The 22,148-nt window shown below is 45.8% G+C and overlaps 2 protein-coding genes across 3 annotated transcripts in view; one reads left to right on the forward strand and one right to left on the reverse strand.

The window, feature by feature from the left end:
* EMP1 (epithelial membrane protein 1) overlaps positions 1 to 13,929 on the reverse strand; it is a 31,068-nt gene extending 17,139 nt beyond the window's left edge. Inside the window, exon 1 of one of the 2 annotated variants that reach the window (XM_083698826.1) lies at positions 13,548 to 13,929. The gene's annotated coding sequence lies outside the window, so the exon portion shown is untranslated. The remainder of the gene's footprint in view (positions 1 to 13,547) is intronic. The other variant, XM_083698825.1, reaches the window with a different exon arrangement.
* The window catches only part of GSG1 (germ cell associated 1), a 108,343-nt gene that overhangs the window by 42,652 nt on the left and 43,543 nt on the right, over positions 1 to 22,148 (forward strand). Inside the window, exon 2 of the mRNA XM_083698760.1 lies at positions 13,871 to 13,964. The gene's annotated coding sequence lies outside the window, so the exon portion shown is untranslated. The remainder of the gene's footprint in view (positions 1 to 13,870; positions 13,965 to 22,148) is intronic.

A 22,148-nucleotide genomic window follows, 5' to 3' on the forward strand; every position in this document is an offset into this window, starting at 1 on the left:
TATACCAAGGTGGACTTTTTGTCCGTCTGACCCAGTACTGCCCACTCTGACAGGCAGCAGCTCTCTGAGGTCTCATTCAGGACTCTTTCCTATCTTCTACCTCTATTGTCAGAGGCCGAATGACTTTGAATACCAGTTGCTAGAAATGGCTGGAGGAGAGAGAGTTCTTGGACTCAGGTCCTGTTTGCAGGATCTTCCTATGAGCATCTGGTTGGCCACTGTGAGAACAGGATGCTGGGCTAGATGATCCACTGGCCTGATCCAGCAGGGATGTTTTTATGTACTTAAAACCTCCTCATTCAGAAGTGTGGAGCCTGTGACTCTCCAGATGTGTGTGGACTACAACTCCCACCATCAAGCAACTTCAAGAATAGCAGTAGAGAAATATAGGAAATGTAAGTACAAGTTGGGTTAGAAAGACAGTCTAGGAAGTTTGGAGGTACTTCTTTCTATCTACCATCTCTCCATGCAAATCTGATCACCCTTAATGCAAGCTGAGTTGCATTCCCACAACTTCCAACTCCTGCAACTCCTCAGATGTAAGTGGACTGCAACTCCCATCTTTCCTGACCATTGACCATGCTGGCTGGGGCTGATGGAGACTGGAGTCCAACAAGATCTGTAGGGCTATGGGTTCCCCATCTCTGCCTCTTAACTAGAGATGCAAGGGTCTGAGCCTGGGATTTTCTGCACGTGATTTCCCCCCTCATACAGGATGCAGTTGCTGCCACCGCAGCTGCCACATCAATAGCGCTGTGGTGAAGAGAGACAACATGGGAGGGTGGAGGGACCTTCTTCAGTTGTTTACTGGTTGGATCATCAACTACCCAGAGACAGGCACAAGGGAGGGTAAGAGTGCAGTTGACGCGAGGGTTCAAAGTGGTGAAAAGGCTTTTGACGGTGTGTGACGAAGTATGCAAGGAACTTTGAGTGGGGTAGTGAAAGGCAAGGGGAAGTCTCGCAGAGCTATGAATGTTCTTGGACATGGAGCCTTCATGGTGGAAGTTGCTTGGGTTGTGCTGAATTCCTATTAGACCAGGATTCTCAAATTTATTATACTGGGTCATCCCAACTGAAGTGAATGACAATCAGCTCACCAGGTGGTTCAGACCTTTTCCCCCAGCTTGTGATGATACAAAGGGTGGGAGAGGACAAAGCCACGGTGATGCAAAGCAAGTACATGGGAAAAGGATCTAGGAGTACTTGACATGAGCCAACAGTGTGACGCAGCAGCTAAAAAAAGCCAATGCAATTCTGGGCTGCATCAATAGGAGTATAGCATCTAGATCAAGGGAAGTAATAGTGCCACTGTATTCTGCTCTGGTTAGACCTCACCTGGAGTACTGTGTCCAGTTCTGGGCACCACAGTTCAAGAAAGACACTGACAAACTGGAACGTGTGCAGAGGAGGGCAACCAAAATGGTCAAAGGCCTGGAAACGATGCCTTATGAGGAACGGCTAAGGAAGCTGGGCATGTTTAGCCTGGAGAAGAGGAGGTTAAGGGGTGATATGATAGCCATGTTCAAATATATAAAAGGATGTCACATAGAGGAGGGAGAAAGGTTGTTTTCTGCTGCTCCAGAGAAGCGGACACGGAGCAATGGATCCAAACTACAAGAAAGAAGATTCCACCTAAGCATTAGGAAGAACTTCCTGACAGTAAGAGCTGTTCGACAGTGGAATTTGCTGCCAAGGAGTGTGGTGGAGTCTCCTTCTTTGGAGGTCTTTAAGCAGAGGCTTGACAAGCATATGTCAGGAGTGCTCTGATGGTGTTTCCTGCTTGGCAGGGGGTTGGACTCGATGGCCCTTGTGGTCTCTTCCAACTCTATGATTCTATGATTCTAAGTTTTCAAATCCCTTTGTCAGAGTCCCTAGTAGGGAAGCAAAGATGTTGCCCAAACAGAAGGTTTCCCATTAGCCTGCTGCCTTTACAACCAATGCAAATGGTGGAGTATGGAAGAATTTGTTGCATTGTGAGGGCGTGCAGCATGCTCAAGGATCTGTGGGCAGAAGGTGGATGTGGAGGCACAGTTCTCCCAAACCTGGCAGGGCTCCTGTGCTGCAAAATGTTTCTCAGTCGCCACTTCCAACATCTCACCTGTATAGTAACCAGCCATGCAGTCTCCTTCCTCCATCTCAGGCAACGGGACACCCACCCCTCTCATAATACACACACAGAGAGAGAAAGAAGCAGGAGAGAGGAGAGGGAAAAGGGATGGGCAGAAGAAAAATGGAAGAAAAAGAGTGACAGAAAGAGATAGAAGAGAAGAGATTGGTGGGAAGAGATGACCTTTCAACCTCATTTGCTTGCACAGTAGTTACACTTAGTCTTTATTCAAACATTTGTTCTGATTTGTTTGTGTGACCATTATGACAAGGATCGTTCATCCTGATTTGCTTGCAGAGTGCTTATATATGCCTCTCCGTTACTCATTTCCTCCTTCCCACATTTTTCAGTGTGTTTTTCCATCATCACTTTCCTGTCTGTTGTGACGGAGAGCTTGAATCCGCTTTAACGATGCAAACCTACATTTCTAGAGTGTGATCAAATCCCTTCCATGAAACAGGGACAGTTGGGAGGCTTCCAGAGACGAGGAGGGAGAGACTATCCATTGAGTGGATGCTTGTGGAGGGAAGGGGGAGAGGGAGAGAAGGTCTGGTTGGGGGGTTGACTTAGCTCAAGGCCTCTAGGTGTCTGTAATGCACAACCTAGAAGGAGAATAGGGGCAAGAGAGGTCCACATCCCAGAAGAAGGGTTTGGGAGCAGCTTTCCTCCTCTGGCAATGGGCTTCATTCCACCCCACCCAAAATTTGGAAGATGCACTAGTTTGAAAGTTAACTCCGATTCACAGGGTGAGTCATAGAGGTAATAGTGGCTTAAATCAAGCGCTGGGACATTTTGAAATTAAAGTGATGAATCAAAAGCGAGAGGACAATACATGGTGAGATTTGTGACATGCCAAGTACCGAGTGCCTCCCTCAATAAAGCATCTCATTCATCTTGCAATCAGCACAATTGCATCGAGGGTTCTTGGGTCATTTAAGCTCACACCGCCAACCATCTGCTAACAGGAGGAAGGAAAGAGGTGAGTGTCACTTCTGTCATTTTCTCCTCATATCTTGGGGAAAGGGCATTGTGAGCAGGGGCTTCAGTAACTCAGCGCACGAGCAGAGGGATTCTGACCTGCTTTTGCTGCTTTGTTCCAGGCGAAAGCACGTTACCATTGCTGGTGTGAGAAATAAAGAGGGAGGGTTGTAACCCAGAAGAAGAATACCTGCTTTGCATGCATAGAATCATAGATTTGTAGAGTTGGAAGGGACCCTGAGGATCATCTAGTCCAACCCGCTACAATGCAGGAATATGCAGGTGTCCCATACAAAGATCGAACCAGCAACCTTGGCATTATCAGCACCATGATCTAACCAACTGAGCTAGTGCAGAATGTCCCAAGTTCAAGCCCTGGCATCTCCAGTTCAAAGATGATGGGAAAGATGTCTATTTGCCTCAGGTACCCAAGAGCCACTTCTGCTCACAGAAGACCAGCCTTCTCCAAGCTGGTGTGCTCTAGATACTTTGGACTACAACTCCCATGAATCTCAGTCAGCATGGGAATGGTGGGCAAATCAGCTAGCTGGACCTATAAGTCTGCATCCTGCTAGAATGCAACTTTGTGTGGCAGGAAAGCATAGTCCAAGGCTTCCCAAATGTGGGTCTCCAGCTGTTTTGGGGCCTCAACTCCCATCATCCTTTGCTACCAGGACCAGTGGTCAGGGATGATGGGAGTTGTAGTCCAAAAAACAGCTAGAGACCCAAGTCTGGGAAACCCTGAATAGTCACAGCCATCAAGCAGGAAGGAAATGAGTGTTATTGTTACCCTCAATCAGAATGAGGATCTCATCACCCACTGACTCATTTGTTGGGGCGCAGTGATCGTCATTTGCAAACGGATGTGGAAATGTGAAGAATTGAACCTAAGGCTGGAAAACTGAGAAACAGAGGGAAGCCAATATTGCTCATCTCTGTTCAGAATGCTGTGGATTTTGAGGGTTCCCTGGGCTGGGATCTCAGCAGCCCATGTAACCCACTGCTTAATCTGAAAATAGTGCTGGCAGAAAGTGGGAAAGGAACTACGCTGCATGATCACAGAGCTCCTTGCAGCTCTGTTTGACTAGGTTGTTGCTGAGATCTTTGTAAAGCTGCTGCTTGGAGCCATGAGGCTGCACCCCATTTTAAAATGCTTTAAAATAAATAAATGCATGTTTGTGATGCTGCTGCTGCTGCTGCTGCTGCTGCTGCTACTGACTACATAAATCAAATAGTTCCAGTCCCATTACACTTGACCCTTCAAGCTGACCTGGCCAGTTGAGTCTTTCAACAAGACGATCCCCTGGGAGGGAGTCTGTTTGTACACCCTTAAGGGCTTTTTGATTTCTGAATAGGCCCTCTGTGTACACAACATGCAATAGCTTTGGGGGTGGGGTGGGTGCTAGCTGCCCCGGAGTATGCAAACACACAGGGCAAACGGGTGGAGGGACTTAGCCAAACCGAACATGTGTCAGCTGGTTCTGGGGAGAGGTTTCCTCGAAGGGAAACCCCATAAAGCAAGGCAACAACCTCCCAAGGGGAGGAGTGGAAATCCCCATTGAGCAAGCCCTGTCTAACAGGACTGGGCCACGCCGTCTCTGAAGAGCAGACTGGAGCAAGAGCCTTGCTCTCGCATGTGGCAGGGGGAGGAGTGGAAAACATGAGCTACGTCTCTCGCTTTCCCAGCTCGGGGGCTGTGATTCATTTGGAGAGTGGCTGAATCTCCGCTGCGGAGGCAAGGGCTGGGAAATCGCTTTTGCTGGGGGTGGTAGCCCTAGAGTACTAAGCCGTGTGAGAGGCTCTCGGCAGAAACTCCAAAGCTTTCTTGGCAGCAGGGAGGGGCAGAGGCAGCTGCCTGAGGCCTGGAAGGCAGCCAAGAGCAACCACTGGCGGAAGATACTGTATCTCTCTCTCTCTCTCTCTCTCTCTCTCTCTCTCTCTCTCTCTCTCTCTCTCTCCCTCCCTCCCTCTTTGCACCCGCCCTGCCATGGCTCCAGTTGTGCGGGGAAAGAGGGAAGAGCAACAGAAGCACAGAGCAGGCGGGGCGGGAGCAGCAGCAATGAATGGATGCCACTCAGAGGTCTTTCCCCACTTTAAAGACAACCCACTTTAAAAGCATGAAGTGTCTCCCCCACACTAACACCTTTATGTGCCAGTTGCGTTTATGTGCCACTCACAAGGCATTAACAAAGGCTCTGTGTTGCAGGTTCGGGTTTTTTTTTTGTTTTTGTTTAAATAGTCAATTGCATGCTTAGAAAGCTTCAAGAGCTCTTGAAACTTTCACAGTGCATTGACAGAGAAACTGTGAAATGTGTTTGTGTTGCGACAGGGACCCGGTGCCGAAGGGCAATGGGCCCCTACAGACTGGCCTAGGCCAAATGTTCAGGATAGGGCTGCACCTGATAGATGCTGCGCTCGAGCCCACACTTTGCAAGGAAGCATGAGAGGCCTATGCTCCTTTGGTGACATATCCATACATCCCTTCATGAAAAAGGCAGGTTGAAGCACCTCCAACCCAGAGAACAAAACCCTTTATAGGTTTGACTGATCTGGTTGGAGCTCATTGATCTGGGGTTCTGGCAAGAAAAAAAGAAAGGGAAAGGAGGAAAAAAGTTGCAGAATGTCTGTCTCTAGATCAGGTGGGCACTGACCGTGGGTTGCTTCAGCCAACAAATCAAAACCTATCTCTTTGCCTGAGCTTTCCCCCACTGTTAAAAACCACTCCGTGGCATTTCTGGCTTCTATAATTGATAGCAATGCTACTTAATTGACAGCGGCTTTTAAAATTGTAATTGCATTATATATTGATGTTTTTCATTGTTCTGCAAACTGCCCAGGAATTTCTTTAAAATGAAAGCTGTTATGCAAATCATAGAACTGTAGAATCATAGACGGGGCAGAGATCAATTCCTTGAATGGTAGCGTTGGAAGGGACCACAAGGGTCATCGAGTCCAACCCGCTACAATGCAGGAATATTTTGCCCAATGTGGGGCTCGAACCCATGACTCTGACTGAGCTATCCCTGGTGGCATGCATTAGAATCGTAAGAAGGAAAAAACATGGTGGGTTCAAGTCATAATTGAGAAATGCAGTCAATCTCTGGTAGTTTTAGGAAGGCTCATGGGAAACAGATCACCGTATTTTTCACTCTATAAGACGCACCAGACAATAAGACGCACCTAGTTTTTGGAGGAGGAAAATAAGGGGGGGGGGGGAATATTCTGAATCCCAGAAGCCAGAACAGCAAGAGGGATCGCTGCGCAGTGAAAGCAGCAATCCCTCTTTCTGTTCTGGCTTCTGGGATAGCTGCGCAGCTTGCATTCACTCCATAAGACGCACACACATTTCCCCTTACCTTTTAGGAGAGAAAAAGTGAGTCTTATAGAGCAAAAAATACGGTATGTGGTTTTTGGCTACTGGCCTGATTGAAGCAACTACAGGCACACACTCCACCTCTGACTTGACCGGGGCAGAGCAACAAAAACATGTATGTTTTCATAACAGATTTGATTCATTTTTCTCAGGCGGACCAGGAAAAGATTCATGAAAAAAAAGTCATAACATATGAGCAGATTTCCAAAGACTGCAATAAACTATTCTCCTGATTCATCAAAACTGCCACCTGGCTTCTGCTTAGGGTTGCCAATTTCTAAACCAGACTCCTGCAGTTTTACCTTTCAGATAGCCTTGCAAAGCTACTAGTCTTCAAAAACAGTTACTAGTCTGTCTTTTTTTAAATGTATAACGATCCCAATATTTATGCCCAACACAGTCAACAGCCTGAAATAAAAATAAAGCTGAAAATAATAATAACAACAACAACAACAATAACAACAACAACAACAACAACAACAATAATGTCTTGCATTGAATTTATTGATGCTACCTGCAACCAAGCCTGCTTTAAGAGTGCCTTGATATGCAGTAATTAGCAGGTGACAACATTTCTCCTCATGCCATGAAAACCTGATAATGGCTGAACATCCAGCAGCTGTCAAAGGCACAGCTGAAAATGCCAGTTGCAAAGTTGGAAATCCTCTGGCTGCTGTTTGCAAATCTCAGCAGTGGCCTGAGAAATGCCCTGGCTTGACTTGTCCATAGAGAGATGCCCTGGCTTGACTTTCCCCTGGGGTGTTTGGTTCAGCAACACAGGCAGAAGACCACAGCTCTGTAATTTTGAAAGCCAGGCTCAGGGCACGTGATTTCAAGGCAAAAGGTCTCCGGTTCCTGGCATCTCCAGGTAGGGCTGGAAACCATAGAAAGCTGCCTTATACTGAATCAGACCACTGGTTCCTCTAGCTCTGAATTGTCTACACAGACTGGCAGCAGCTCTCCGGGGTTTCAGGCAGTCCTTGCTTACAAAACGTTTCTTGACCAAGATCTAGGAAAAGCTTCTGCAAGTCCGTGTAAACCAGTGTTTCCCAAACTTGGGTCACTGGCTGTTTTTGGACTACAACTCCCATCATCCCTAGCTAGCAAGACCAGTGGTCAGGGATGATGGGAGTTGTAGTCCAAAAACAGCCGGAGACCCAAGTTTGGGAAACACTGGTGTAGACAATATTGCGCTAGTAGGACCAATGGTCTGACTCTGTGTAAGTCTGTTTCCTATTATCCTAATGCATCCAGGAGGATTGCCACCTTCTGGTTCCATTTCCAACTCAAGTTTTAAAATCCCCATTTTGATTGAAAAGATATATTGTAAAGCTGGGACGGGTGGGAATGCGATTGCAAGAGGTGATTTACAAGTACAAGAGGTTGCTGGAGAATGCCCAGAGAGGTAGCTAATGCACACAAAGTAACCCTCAATATGTGCCTGCAACAGATATAACTAGTTTCAGAGCGGATGTACTGTAACTGCAAAAGTAGCCAGTTAAGCTTCTTCCACTCCTGGGACACTCTGTGTTCCTGGCTAGGGTCCTCCAGTTCTTTGCTCTTTGGTCTCCTTTCCCCTTGCTGCCACTTCATCTCCCTTCCTATAGGTTCCTGCCCCTTCTCCTTAGAAAGACCACAGCCCTGACACATCACACCCATGGACATTGGATGCCAGCATTTTGCCTTTTAGCACTTCTCAGACTCTGACCTGACTCTGTAAGATGGAAAAAATGTGCCTGCACTCTGCTCTCTTTTATCACGGGGTGTGTCAGTCCAGCCAGCCCATGTGCTCACCACAGAGGACTCCCAAGAGTAATAAAGAGGTCTTGAAGGGGGGGGAATAGGGTGTGTCCGGCTGGAACTATGAGTCCACATTCTCCCGTTTTTGATTTAAAAGAAAAGCCCATGCAAGCTTAGGGCCAGACAGATCAGTCTTTTGCTGTATCACATGTGTTCATTCTGCTCTGTGTCCACATTAACCCATGAATTTCTTCTTTTCAAATACCACATACGAAAATGTATCCGTTTCATATTTAAACGCATATTTTGAAATGTTTGAAACACCTGTTTTAGAGCATTGTAAACCCCATTTAAATACACATTTGTATTGCAATGTACACATTCCTAAGCCTCTTACCCTAAATTACATTTTCCTTTCGCATACCTTAGTACTTTTTTTTTTTTTTTAGCCACAGATTTCATTACACAATTTGGAGATCCATATGTTAGGCTGGTCAGTTTGCATAAAAATACAGATCCATCCTGATGCAAATGTTTTTAGTCAATTAAAAAATGCCCCTCCCAAACAACCCTTATCCGATGGTGATTCTTCCCCCTCACAACAAAGGGTGTGGTCATGGCTGAAGCTATTTTGATTTGCTGGAAATCTCTCTCTTTCCCTCACTGCCAACTAGGAAAACTAAACCAAAGTTAAAGATGCTTTTGCTGTTTTCTTGAAGGTAATAGGATGACCTGGGCTACAGACATTTGCACACACACAAATGGATTCAGAGGTATATGTCTTGATGTCACATAAGACATGGGCAGATTTGCAATCTGGGAAAACTTTCATGGGCACGACACCTACCCCCAAAACCAAGCACACGCTGTAGCTTAGCCTGTTGGCTGCAATCGAGTGCTAAAGTTGTAACAGTCCTACCTGAAACACCTGAGAGCTGCATGGCAGTGGTGGGCGAGGAAAGAGACAAAAGTGGGCAGGGCAACCAATGTAAATGTCAACTAGCAGGCTAGTTCCACACATTCTCAGACAACGCACGCTGTCTTCCATCAGGGAAATGAGGCATTTTTAGACTTCAAGGACGTATTCCAGACAGACATTATACAGAACATTTCAAGTAGGCTTTGGAAGGCTGTGTCTCTTACAGAAGGGTTGTGATCCTGCATTCACTTGTTTCCAGGAAGAGTCAAGGGCGTACAATGCTAATGGCTTGAGCTTGCTGTGTGTTGGTGGAGTGCTCAGATGTGGAGCTCAAGTACCTTCTCCTTATCCATAGTACAGTTTGAGGAAGTCATATTTCTGCTGTGCGTTGCTCTGAATCAGTTGCACCAAGTTTTGTACTCATTGAATCTCCTCTCAAGACACCAAGAAAGAAGGCTTTCATGTCTTTCAAAGGCATAGCCTCTGCCCCGCTTCATAAAGTGCAGTCAAGTTAAAGAGCCAAATACGAACCCAGATCTACACTTGTGCTCTTGTATTTCTTCTTCCTCTTTATCCTACCCCTCTGGGCATCATGCAGCCCAAGGTGACATATATGGGGGTTGCCAAGTGGTCACCCATCCAGGCACTGACCAGACCTAAACCTGCTTAGCTTCAGCGAGGTGGTGGCCTCACATGACTTCAGGCCATACCCCGGCACTCCAAGGCTGGTGATAAGATTTTATCCCATCCTACTTTTGAAATGCCAGGAACAGAAACATAAATTATGGATTTCTTTTTAGAAATAAACTGCATGGAACGAGTACAGAGAACCTATAAAAAAGGTTTATTTGTCTAAAAATTATATTCCATGTTTACATTTAAATGTTTCAGAGAATCAATTAAAATGTCACTAAAACAAATACCAGCCTTCAATATTAAAATAAAGCAGCATTAATATTGAAATAAAGTAAAAAGAGAAACTATAAAATAGTTAGGATCATATTCCCCTCCCCTTTATTTATTCATTTACCAGCCAGGGGGAAAGCCTGGGCAATTTTTCTTTTAAGTTCTTGATCTAGTAGTGCCTGTAACTTATCATCCTAGATGCCAGACAAGCAACCCTGGGGAGTGCATTCCAGCAGTGAGGGGCCACCACAGAGAAAGCCTTTTCCAGAGCCGCCACTTGCCTTTGGCAGTAGGTTCCACACTGGTGAAGACCTTAACAAGCACATAAGCTAACGAGGAAGGTTTAGATTGCCAGTTAGCTGAGGGCAACTAACAGGACTGATGCCTTATGATAATTGCTTGTGGGATCTGGTTGACTAATAATGATAGTTGGCATTTCATATCAATGGCTATTTGCCACTAGCAATAAGTGGAACCTCCATGTTCAGATGCAGTATCTCTGCAAAATGAATACCAGATGCTGGAAAGAGACGACAACAAAACCCTTGCCTTCCTGTGCTGCTTATGGGCTTCCCAGAGGTATCTCAGACTATCCACTGGTGGGAACCAGATGCTGGAATAGATGGACCTTTGATCTGATCCAACAGGGCTGTGGCTAAGTGGCAGGCAAGGCAGCAGATTTGGTGGGTCCCTCTCCCTGCCATGTGAGGCTCCTTGAGCAAGCACCATCTTCTCTTCCCCTCCTACACACCACAGGCTGAGGCACCTGAAACATTCCAGAATGGTTCTCAGCCCAACCACAGCTTTCATGGCCACACAAAGCCCTCCATCACATGGCATTGCACGTGCAGTACACCGCCCAAAAATCATGGGCACACTGCACATGATGCATGTGCAACATGATCCAACTGGGGGACGATTTCCCGGCTTGTGAGAGAATCTCTCCTGTTCTTGAAGTCCATCTAGCACTCATCAAGCCTTGCTTTAAACATATGGAGTGAGGTGGGACGGGGGAAAGAAAGCTCTGAAACATTTGCCCCACTTACAGTGGTCCCTCGGGTTACATACACTTCAGGTTACATACGCTTCAGGTTACAGATTCCGCTAACCAGACATAGTACCTCGGGTTAAGAACTTTGCTTCAGGATGAGAACAGAAATCATGCTCCAGTGGTGTGGCGGCAGCAGGAGGCCCCATTAGCTAAAGTGGTGCTTCAGGTTAAGAACAGTTTCAGGTTAAGAATGGACCTCCGGAACAAATTAAGTACTTAACCCGAGGTACCACTGTATTTGTCTATGAGCCTTCCCAACTTTGACTCCATGGGCCTTCTTTGGCCCATGGTGGAAGTTCCCTACCCTTCCAACGGAGTTAAAAAGCAAAGGTGTGTTTTTTCTCCACACATGAGCCCAGAAGGGCCTTTTGCGTCATTGCACCTGCTAATGCAAACATAAAACCAGCACCAGCTATCATTCACACATATATTTAATAGCACAAATGTGCGCAAGAGAAGATCAAAGGCATCATGCACAAAGAAAAGCATTCTATTTGGAATGCAACCCACAGGATGCAATGCACCTCTAGGTCTTCAAAGCAGAAGTCATAATTCTTACTTGGTGGGCATGCCTTAGCTAGCACAACATGGCTGATCCCAAGCATTAGTGAAATATTCATGCTATAGGCTAAGCATATGCCAAGGATATTGTGGACCATTATCATGAAAGTCTAAATAATTGCCCATTTAATTAGGGGGTTCTGCAGTGCTGTGTTATCTGGAAGCAATCTACATTTAGGCATGAGCTTAATGGGCCTTGCCCATTCCACCTCTTGGGCATTTATATTTATATTTTTTTTTGCTAGCAGCATGGGATGAATCTGGAGGCAAAGTTTGGATCATTCCAGGTACTTGGATGGAACTGCTGGAGGGAGTACTTAACAGGGCCAGCTTGGTTTGTACTAGGGGCAAACTGAGTCATCTCTTCCTCCAAATGGAGTTTTGTTCCCTTTATTGTCTGTGCGAGGAGAGAGAACCCTCCCCTCCCTGGAAACATGTTGAAATGGGCCACACCTAGGGAAAGCTGCATTCCTTCAGGCAGTGTGCAAGTCGATTCAAACAAAATCTTTCCTCCACCACCACTTCAGTTACATATATATAATCTTTCATTAAAAAATAAATAAAGATCTATAACGCTGCTATATAACCAGAGGCCTTTTTGACAGGTCAGTATAAAGTTGCAGCCCTATGCATATTTACCTAAGTAAGACCAAATGGCCATGGTGAGACCTACTTCTGAGCAGATGGAGGTGGGGAACTGTAATATAATCCTTGAAATGTTTTCTTGTTTGATCCACTATTGGAACGCAGCAAAGTGCTGACCTCAGTGGAAGATCCCTCTATTTGAAGGTCCACAAGTACTTAACTGCCTTGGGTGCAAAGCATTTAATAACATTTGCCAGTTAAGTATCACTCTGCACAGGTGATACTTGGCAGGAGCACCAAGAGGCATGTAGAAATTGCTTGTGACAACGATGCCATCTGTGTTGCAAAACACTGCGCGTGAATGGCACAATCTGCATTCAAACAATGCACTTGTTGTGCCCATTAGCCAATTCACTCTTTCAGTCCAATCAATGCAATATAAGTTTATTAAGGGATCGCCCTTAAAAGATTTCCTTCTCCAGAGGAATTTCTGGGGAAAGGAAGCCACGCTAAGCTATGTGTTCCAGTTCCACACCCAGCCCAATAGTTTACAACCTGTTAAGACACTCCAATCTGTGTAGATCCACCCCACTTCAAATAACCGCCCCCACTTTAAAAACCATTGTTACTTTTCCAACTGAAAGGGTGTATTCAACATCATTCTTGCTAGCTGGGAATCATCCCAGCTCAAGTTAAATCCTTCTAACTATGAGGGCTCAGGAGGGGACTCAAGTCTCACAGACCAGACCTGCCGATGCAATAGAAGAAGACTCACTCTACACAGTGCAGGGACAATATATTGAGCAGAGTCAGTTACTCTGAAAGAAACGGGTTGTGCCGCAACTCACAACCTGTTTCTTCAGAGTAACTGAATTGTGGTCATCCTTGTGGCAAGTGCCAGCCCTTCCTTCAGTTGACTTTTCTTCAGATTTTGACTTTCACCTGCCCGCAAGGTTTGCAAATGCATGTGTGTTACAATATAGGAATGTAGCAATTCCCCTCTCTGCAAGTCACCCATTAGGCTCTTCATTCCATTTCCCTCTTCTAAGTGAACCCCCATATTCTAATTGTTGCAAGGAATGCAGCCCGCATCCAGTGTCTGGGACGCCAGCAAGAAACGTCGCTGGAGAGGGATCTTCCAAATGAATTAAAAAGCAACAGGGCGAGTGCATTAAAATCAAGGACAGCCTGCCCCCCTCTCCAAACTCTTTGAAACTTTGCGAGCCCGAAAGTGGAGGAGAGGAAAAACAGGCAGGTGCTAGCTCCAAGCAAGACAAAATTGCACAGCCACAAGGCACAGTCAGGTTCAGTTGGGAAGCATCCTTACCTTAGAGAAAGAGGTCTTTTGCAGAAGGAGCTGTGCTCTTGAACTCCGGCTGTCTTGAAACTCAGAGCTGCAGTGAAGGGAGTGCTCTGGCTGGCGAGGGTTATAAGTTTCCCCTGCTGGTGTGCTGGGATGGGTGGTGTCTTTTCGACTGTGCTTTAGAAGAGTTTCTATGAATCAGTCTGGCTTTCATGAAAAAAATATATATATATTTTTAATATACTACGCCCTGCTTACTTGGCAGTGAGCCAGAAGTTTCTGGGCGGGGACCCAGCTATTGCAAAGCCTCTCTCTCTCCCTCTCTCTTTTATGGCTTGATGCAACAGGAGCAGCAGCAAGAGGAGGGGGACCCCAGCCTACGCTACAGAAAGGAGTGACTACAAGCCTGATGAGTCACCAGAGAGAAGACACCCTGGCCAGGTCTGTTTAGTAAATCTTGAGTAATGGTTGCCAACCATAAAAAAAAACATAGTTACAGATGTGGTAACAATGCAAAGGGGATACATCCAGTATAAACAAACAGGGCAACAGCTGCCTGGGTACATTGGGTGGCGATGTCCTCGTGAGTCACTAAGCTGACGCCACCCTCCTTGGCCACAATGCCGGGAACGTTGCCTGTTCAAGGAAAGAAGTACAAGGGGACAGATGCACTTTGACTCCTTGGAATGCCAAGCTGTCCAACGCTGCAGGGTGTGTCCATCGTGGCGTTCTCCTGAAGGCACTCCCACAAGCAGAGGACTGGTTTCTGTGGCCTGGATGTCTCCACGTGGAGTGCCTATTCCGTGCCACCTGCAGCACAATGCTAATTCCTTGCTGCCTTCAGGTTTGGGGGTTTGAGCAAGGTGCCCCCAGCGATTCCACTCTCCACTCTGAGCGGGCTCACCTCACCTCACCTTCTCACAGCTTTCCTGCCCTCTCCCACTGGGCCCAGGATGCAGAACTGCCCAGAGGGACAGCACAAGGCAAGAGGAGTGGGGCGCTTCACCTCTTTGCTCTTGTCACTGCTTGCAGGCTCAGAGAGGGCAAGCAAACTGGCCGTGAGAGTGAGGAGGAGGCCCAGGAGTCTCCAGGGGTTAGCAGTTGGGACCTTGGAGGTGTGCACCAGGGAAGGTAATGCTGTCCCTGCTGCCAGTCTACTGCACCAGGGGTGTGGCGTCTCAGACCCTGGGGTCAGAGCAGGGGTCAGCAAACTTTTTCAGCAGGGGGCCAGTCCACTGTCCCTCAGACCTTGTGGGGGGCGGACTATATTTTGAAAAAATATTGAATGAATTCCTATGCCCCACAAATAACCCAGTGATGCATTTTAAATAAAAGGACACATTCTACTCATGTAAAAACATGCTAATTCCAGGACTGTCCGCGGGCCAGATTTAGAAGGCAATTGGGCCAGATCCAGCCCCCGGGCTTTAGTTTGCCTACGCATGGGTCAGAGGGTAGTCCTCCAGGCCTCTAGATCTGGCCTTTGGGACTCTCCCAACGTTGCAGTCCTCACAGGCACACTCCTTTCTTGCAGGCCACGCCCCTCACCAGTCCTGCTTTGAAACACGCTTGAGTCTTTTGGCTTGGCTGGAAAGGTGTCCTTGAAGACCCTTGCTTGTCAGGATGCAGGATAGAGACAGATGCATGAGAGAGCATAGAAATTAGCCCACGGGACAAAACGCATGCTGGACAAGATTTCTGCATCTCTTTATTTTGTGTTGTTTTTAAACCTATCCTAATTTTTTGGTACTGTTTTATTTTTTAAAAAATGTATTTATGATATGTTTGCAAATCATCGTGAGATGCATGCGAAAGGCGAGTCGTCAATTACTTAAATAAATAAATAAATAATGACACAAACTTGCATCTCTCGCCCCTCCCATCTTTGCCTCTGGCATGCAAATCTCTCAGAAGCTGGCCCAGAAGGAAATGTTCCCCACCCCACCCCCCAAACCTGATACATGGTATTTAACACTATACTATGCACTGAATGTGCCTCAGTAGCAATACTTGTTTTTTTCTGGAAGCATTTCTTCTACTTCTTGTTCTAGCCCACTGTGCTGGTCCACCAGAAGTCCCTTTTAGGATGCTGGGACACGTGTTGAGATTGGGGTGTGGGCATGTGCAGAGAAATTATTGATGTACAGTAGCTTTAGCCCTTCTCAGAAGAACATCCATAAATTCTTCCCTGGTGTTCCTTTGCTGTGAGGGAGAATTATTGTGGCTGCCTTGGGTTGCTGTGTGGTTGTGAACGGGAGGAGAAGGAGCTTGGTGAGGATGAACGAGCAGACAAACTTGACCAGGAAACTGTTTGTCAAGATACAATCCACACTTTGAAAGGGAGAATATGATATTTTGTAGGACAAAGGCAAGGAGACAAGCCTTAAATCTCAGAGTTTCTCCCTTAAAGGGGAAGAATGTGCAAGTTTGATTAAGTGGAGACTAAAAACAACAAAGGCTAACAAATTTATTAGCGCATAAACTTTCTTTGGCCGCAGTCCACTGGTGGATTCACAAAGCATTATATTGAGTTGCAGGTGTATATAGGCATGGCTGGAGGGGGTGGCTACTATAAATAATGAGATCAGAAAGAAATTACGGGTGAAAAAGGACAGGCAGCTGCTCTTGATAACAAAGACATCCAGGCATTGGTAACCCAATTAACAACAACCACATCCTTTATCCCAAATTCAAATCGTAGAACTTGAGGGTCACCTAGTCAAACTCCTTGCAATGCAGGAATTTTGCCCTGGGTGGGCTTGAACCACCAACCTTCTGGTAAAGAGCAAAACACGCTGGTCCATTGCAGCACCTGAGAGCACTGAACCTCATGGTGAATTGTAATTCAGTTCCTTCACATTGACCCTGGAAAAGCTCCTGGGTCTGGTTTACTCCTTGGGTGGGGTGCAGGTGCAATCCTGCACAAAGTATTACATTGGCTTCTCCTGAAACCCAGTTTCATAAGGGCAGCTTTACAGAGCAAACCGCCCAGCCACCCCTTAGTTACCAAGTAAATATGTTCAGGCCATGTGAATGCCGGACTAGTGATGGCTGTCCTCGTTTGACCCTGAGATACAGGATGCAGGGAACAGCAGCACAGCAAGAAGAATGTGAGCTAGTCTGTGAGTTATTCTGGCAGGATAAGCCCCAGAAAGGTCAGCATGTCAGCTGGAAGTACAAACTGTCCAACAGATAAGTGATCTACTAGCTGTACAAGATACAGTTTGTTAGGTGTTTTATACTGGAATGAGGACACTTCATGGAACTGATGACACCTCTGCTAGTCATCACTAGGTCACTTAGCATGGAGAAGGCTAAGTCCACACTGTTCCACTTCCCAGCTCCAGTTGCTTCCTTCCAGCAGCTTTTCCCTTGGCCAATCCTGTGCTTCTGTCATGAACATGGCAAGGCCATAATTCATGCATTCCTAGAAGAATTCATGCACATGCTTTCCTAGCAGAAGGCCATGGGGTCAGTCCCCAGCATCTCCTGCTAGGGCTGGGAATAGGGATGGAATAATCTCTAAATTTTCGGTTCTCTCCATTTCCCCTCTTCTTTCCAGGCTTGAAATCATCTCTCCACACTTCCACATGAATCCATGAAAATTCCTCAGCAGTTTAGTGCAAATTTCTCCCAATAAACATGTTTGTATGATGCTTCAACAACTACGCCCATAAACACAAGCCATTTTTGTATGTTATTTTCACTAATATGTGCAATTATATGCAGACTTTATCCTAATATGTATCCATTTTTCTACATGTTGATTGGCTGGAGAACTGCCTTGCAAAACCGGGGGAAGTGCACATTTTGCAGGTTGCTTGTGTTTCAGTTCACACATTGCTGTGGAATATGTGAATTTGGTAAGTTTACCTTTGAATGCTAAATGAATCAAATTGCTCCCTCATCCCTTGCTGCCTTTCAGTGTGTAGAAAAATCTGACTCAGGGTCCCAGAGCCAGGTGAACCAATGGTGCTACTCACAGGAAATCCCCCTGTTCTTTGACTTAGAAATCTAATGTCCTTAGAAAGGAGATCATTTACATGGCACTAAAACTGGCCCATGAACTATCCATGTGATGCTAAACTGCTTTTCATCTCAGAACCAAGGGACCCTGTGGAGAGTGAAAAAATGCTAAACATCCCAGATTTCAAAACTGGAATTCTCTTTTTCCTGTGACCTCAATAAAAGCTCCTATATCTCGCTCCAAAGGGTCATGCATGGCAAATTCAATTCATTGCAATGTTCTGAAGGGCATCACATGTTTTGCAAAACACTGTATCACATGGGTATCTCCAGACCTTGTGCATAGTTCATGCACAGTAATAAACAGTGTTTTTTAAAACACCCAGTAATGTGCCTTCTTCCACAAAACCTTTCACATCTCACACTTCCCAGGCTTCTGGTAAGCTATGGCTGACAGTTTGAACAATTCAGAAGAAATTTGCTCACTTAATTGGAATTACACTTTCTGTCATCACCTTGCCAAAACAAGGCTGGGAGGGCGTGTTTTCCATCAGAAAAGCAAGAGGAGGATAGTTGAGGCTTCCTTTGCCTCCAATTTCCCCCTTCTAACTCCCTCCCTGCAGCTTTTCTCCAACCCTACAGTCGTACCTCAGGCTAAGAACTTAATTCGTTCTGTAGGTCCATCCTTAACCTGAAACTGTTCTTAACCTGAGGTACCACTTTAGCTAATGGGGCCTCCCATGCTGCCACCGCACAATTTCTATTCTCATCCTGAAGCAAAGTTCTTAACCTGAGATACTATTTCTGGGTTAGCGGAGTCTGTAACCTGAAGCGCCTGTAACCTGAAGCATCTGTAATCTGAAGCGTCTGTAACCCGAGGTACCACTGTATTTTGCACACCTGTGCTTATAGGAACACAGGAAACTGCCTTCTGCCAAATCCAACCATTGCTCCATCTATCGCAGTCTTGTCTGCAATGAAAGTCATTTTTGAATAGTCCTTTGACATTTTAGTGTGAATTTCTCCCAACAGACACATTTTGCATTCAATTTTGCAAATGTTTGCAAAACCATTTCCCCTAATATCATGCCATTCCTCTCCCCCCCCCCCCACATTTCCCATTTATAGGCATTTTAACCCAGTAGATGAATTTTTGCACACATTATTTTGCTGGACCTTTTCTTCTTCTTCTTCCAAAATTCAAAGAAGTGTGAATTTCAAAGTGTCCCTGTGTTGTGGTTAATGTATCGCCCCAGAAGAGTGCCAATGAGGTAAGTTCACCTTTCAGTGTGAATGGAATGGAATTCCCACCCCCACCCCTAGCAGGGAGCAGCTTGCTGTCTCTTGGCCCTGCCAGTCTAAAGACAGGCAATGCTGAGCCTATACTTAAGCCTTGGAGGAGCCTGAGCAGGTGCCACCTGTATTTATCACTGGAAACAGATGCCACATGAGCAGGTGCTATTATGAGACAGGACATGCCTAGAAACCACCCTCGGTTTCTTGTTTTCTATAACACGTTGCTTCTGTTGTTGCTACTTGATGGCGTTTTTTTAAAGAAAGAAAGAAATGCAAGCCCAACACCTTTCTGCAGGTGCACAACTGGGCAGCTCCAGCCCCAAGTGCTCTCCTCCCCTCCCTCTTCTAAAAAAATATATTTATTGGTAGTTTTTCAAAGGTACCATCCCTCCCCTGCAAGAAAAACAGACACAGGGATAACACGTCATCTTTTCCCAGCACAGTTTAATAATAGTAATAGAGTGCTAATCCCTTTCACTGAGTTTTCTAAACGTGAATGAAATGTAAGTGATACTCAGGTCTCTTCGATGTGCTTCCATCTCTCACTACTGTTTAGCTTTGGGCTGCAGGATCATACACGGCTATAATTTGATTTGATTCATTTGTTTAGATGGTTTACACCCTGCTCTTCATTAAGAAATAATCCCAGAGCAGGGATTATAGCTGGGAAATGGAAGTCGTTTCAGTGATGCCAACGTAATTCAATATTGATGATGGCTTGCCTTTGGGCAAAGGTGGTTTGAAAGCCTCCAATCGCTTTGCACAATATTTTAATTTTCAACGAAGGAGGAGGAAAATTCTACTCCTCATGGCTAAGATGTGTTTGAGAACAAGGAAGCTCAGAACCTAGGAGATAAATGAAAACAACATCAAGTGTTATTCTTTCATCTCATGATTTCAGGAAGCTAAGTCATGTGTTTTGAAAATGTGGGGCTCGCAATACCAATCATCGCAAGTGTCTTCTGGACAAATAATTTGAACTACCAATGGAATCTGTAATGCCTGGATTTTAAAAGCTCTGGATTCTGGAACAAGGCTCAGTCTACTAGTCAGTAGTTCACCCATATGCAATTTCATGAGTTTGTGTGAATTGACACCCCCACCCCGAAAAAGTACACGCCTTTTGAATTACAATTTTCAGTGTGGCACACTGCATGAGAAGGAGTGAGACAACCTTTTGACTTTTTTTTTACAAGCAGCAGTGATAAACAATAGCAGCACAGGAGGAAAACAGTGTTTGGGCTTATCCACATTTACCTTTGGCCTTGCTCTTTCCAGGCACAGGTCTCTGTGTTAAAGCTCTGTGTCTGAGCACTCTTTCTGTTGCTGTTTGCTCTGATTCAGCTTTAAGGAGTGAATTGGCACATGACTGTCAACATGCTTTCTTACTGTTAGATTTTTCTTAGGGATTCCACAGTCTCCTGTCTGCACCAGTGGGTGGTCCTTGATGGAATGTTTGCATATGATGATTCCTGGCCCCTCCCCTTAACCATTACTCCCCACCCTCCATTACCATTTCCTGCTCTGGACATGAATGCAACAAGTACTTCTGTACCTGTGCATGCAGATTGTTACTTTTTTAAATCTACATGGAGAAGACTTGTAGTGTTATCTTAAATCCCAATGTATATACTGTGTTTACAGTCTCCAAGGTAACTCCCCACATGTGTTTAGATCACGAGATAATAGCACCTCAGAATGGATTTATTGAAATTCTGACATGCCCACAGCATTTGGCACTCAGTGAAAATAGGCAACGCTTGTATTATTTGGGCTACAAAACATCCAGGAGCAGGGCAATAGGTTCACCCAGAGAAACATCACTACCTCTGTGAGAAACCTGCTTGTGAAAATGTGCTAATGGATTTCTACATCACCATAAGGCTGTTGATCTGCAATGGACTAGTTTTACTTCAGTTTTTCCATGGTGAGGGGAAAATCTGGGTCGAATGGAAAAACGAGTATTTTGGCATTTTGATAATGGCAATGTCAGGCGATCTGTAAAAAAAAAAAAGTTGTGCATTCCCATGAAGGGATCTTCCAGATAGAAGTTCCTTGTGGAATCAGTGCTGCTCAGAAAGCGAGGAGGTGCTTGCCTGAATTCCTGGCAGATATGTCTCTGCTGCTTACCAGAAGGGGGAGGGGCAAGGTGGCAGTGAGGGTGGCACAAAGCTGTTGTTGTTGTTGTAAGCAGAGAGAAATCAAAATGCTCAAATTTGTCATTCTTTGGTCCCATCACCATGACAAGTCTTCACATGTTGCTCTAATGGACATATTAGCCAAGCTGTTCATGACCAATGGGGGTGGCATAGGCCACTCATAGCCATGAGGAGGACATGGGGGGGTGGAGAGAAGAATAAGACACTTCGTATGGTCATATGGCACTTCCTGCTGAGTCTACATCTTGCAGCATTCATATGCTGAGGAGAGCTTTGAGGTCAGGTTTCTGGGTGCGTCCCTTTGACCAGCAGACCCATGAAACCACAGTGAGTAAAGATCTGTGCCCATCACAGCTGCTGCCCTTTGTTTCTTTCTCCACAAACTCACACATCACCCTCTATCCTCCATCTAGGCCAGTTCAAGGACAAATTCCAGCCAGGCAAAAACAGTTGAGGAGGGTGCAAAGCAGGGCTGGTGAGTCGGTGTGGCCTGGGGAGAAAAGCTGTGGCTGGGCAGTGGAAGTCCTGAGGACCAGGTAGAGAGGCTGCAGGAGCCCATTTGCTCACCAGGTCTCAGGTTTCCCAGCTCAGGCATTCGGTGTTCATACGCTATTCTGTAATATGTACAACAACCATACAAGGTAGGACAGCATCAGTGACGGTCTTAGGGTTCTCAACTTTCAGCGGTGCCCTGTGCAACGCTAAAATTAGACGCACAACCTGCTCCATTCTGAAACACTGTTTTAGTGCCGCCTGCAGCGCAGCATTCAGGGCGACCACACTTGTTGCGCCACCCTAAAACCACCTCTGGCAGCACTGTTTCCCCCATGTTACAGAGGGGTGGTGGGAATGAGGCTGAGACAGAGGCTTCTTTGTGATTATTGGCATGCTTGTGCTCTTAATCACTGTTCTAATCTGCCTCTCCCTATTAGCAGTGAAGACACACATGTGAATATTTTCACCCCTCGTAAATTTCCCATGCGGGTGAGTACAGTTCCCAAAAGCAACTCTCTAAGTTTGAGTGAGGCAGAGGGGTTACCTGCATCAGGAGACTTCCTCCCAGGCATTTGATGGTGCAAACTGATTAGAGGATCTTTTGGCTGGTAATTGTAAATTGGTTTTATGTGAATGATGTCTTTTAGGGACGTATGATGTGTGTATCAGTGTTTAAATTGTTGTTAAGGTTGTGTTTTAATTTCTGTTG

This window comes from Podarcis gaigeae (genome assembly GCF_964106915.1).
Source record: "Podarcis gaigeae genome assembly, chromosome: 10".
In the NCBI taxonomy this organism is placed as follows: domain Eukaryota; kingdom Metazoa; phylum Chordata; class Lepidosauria; order Squamata; family Lacertidae; genus Podarcis; species Podarcis gaigeae.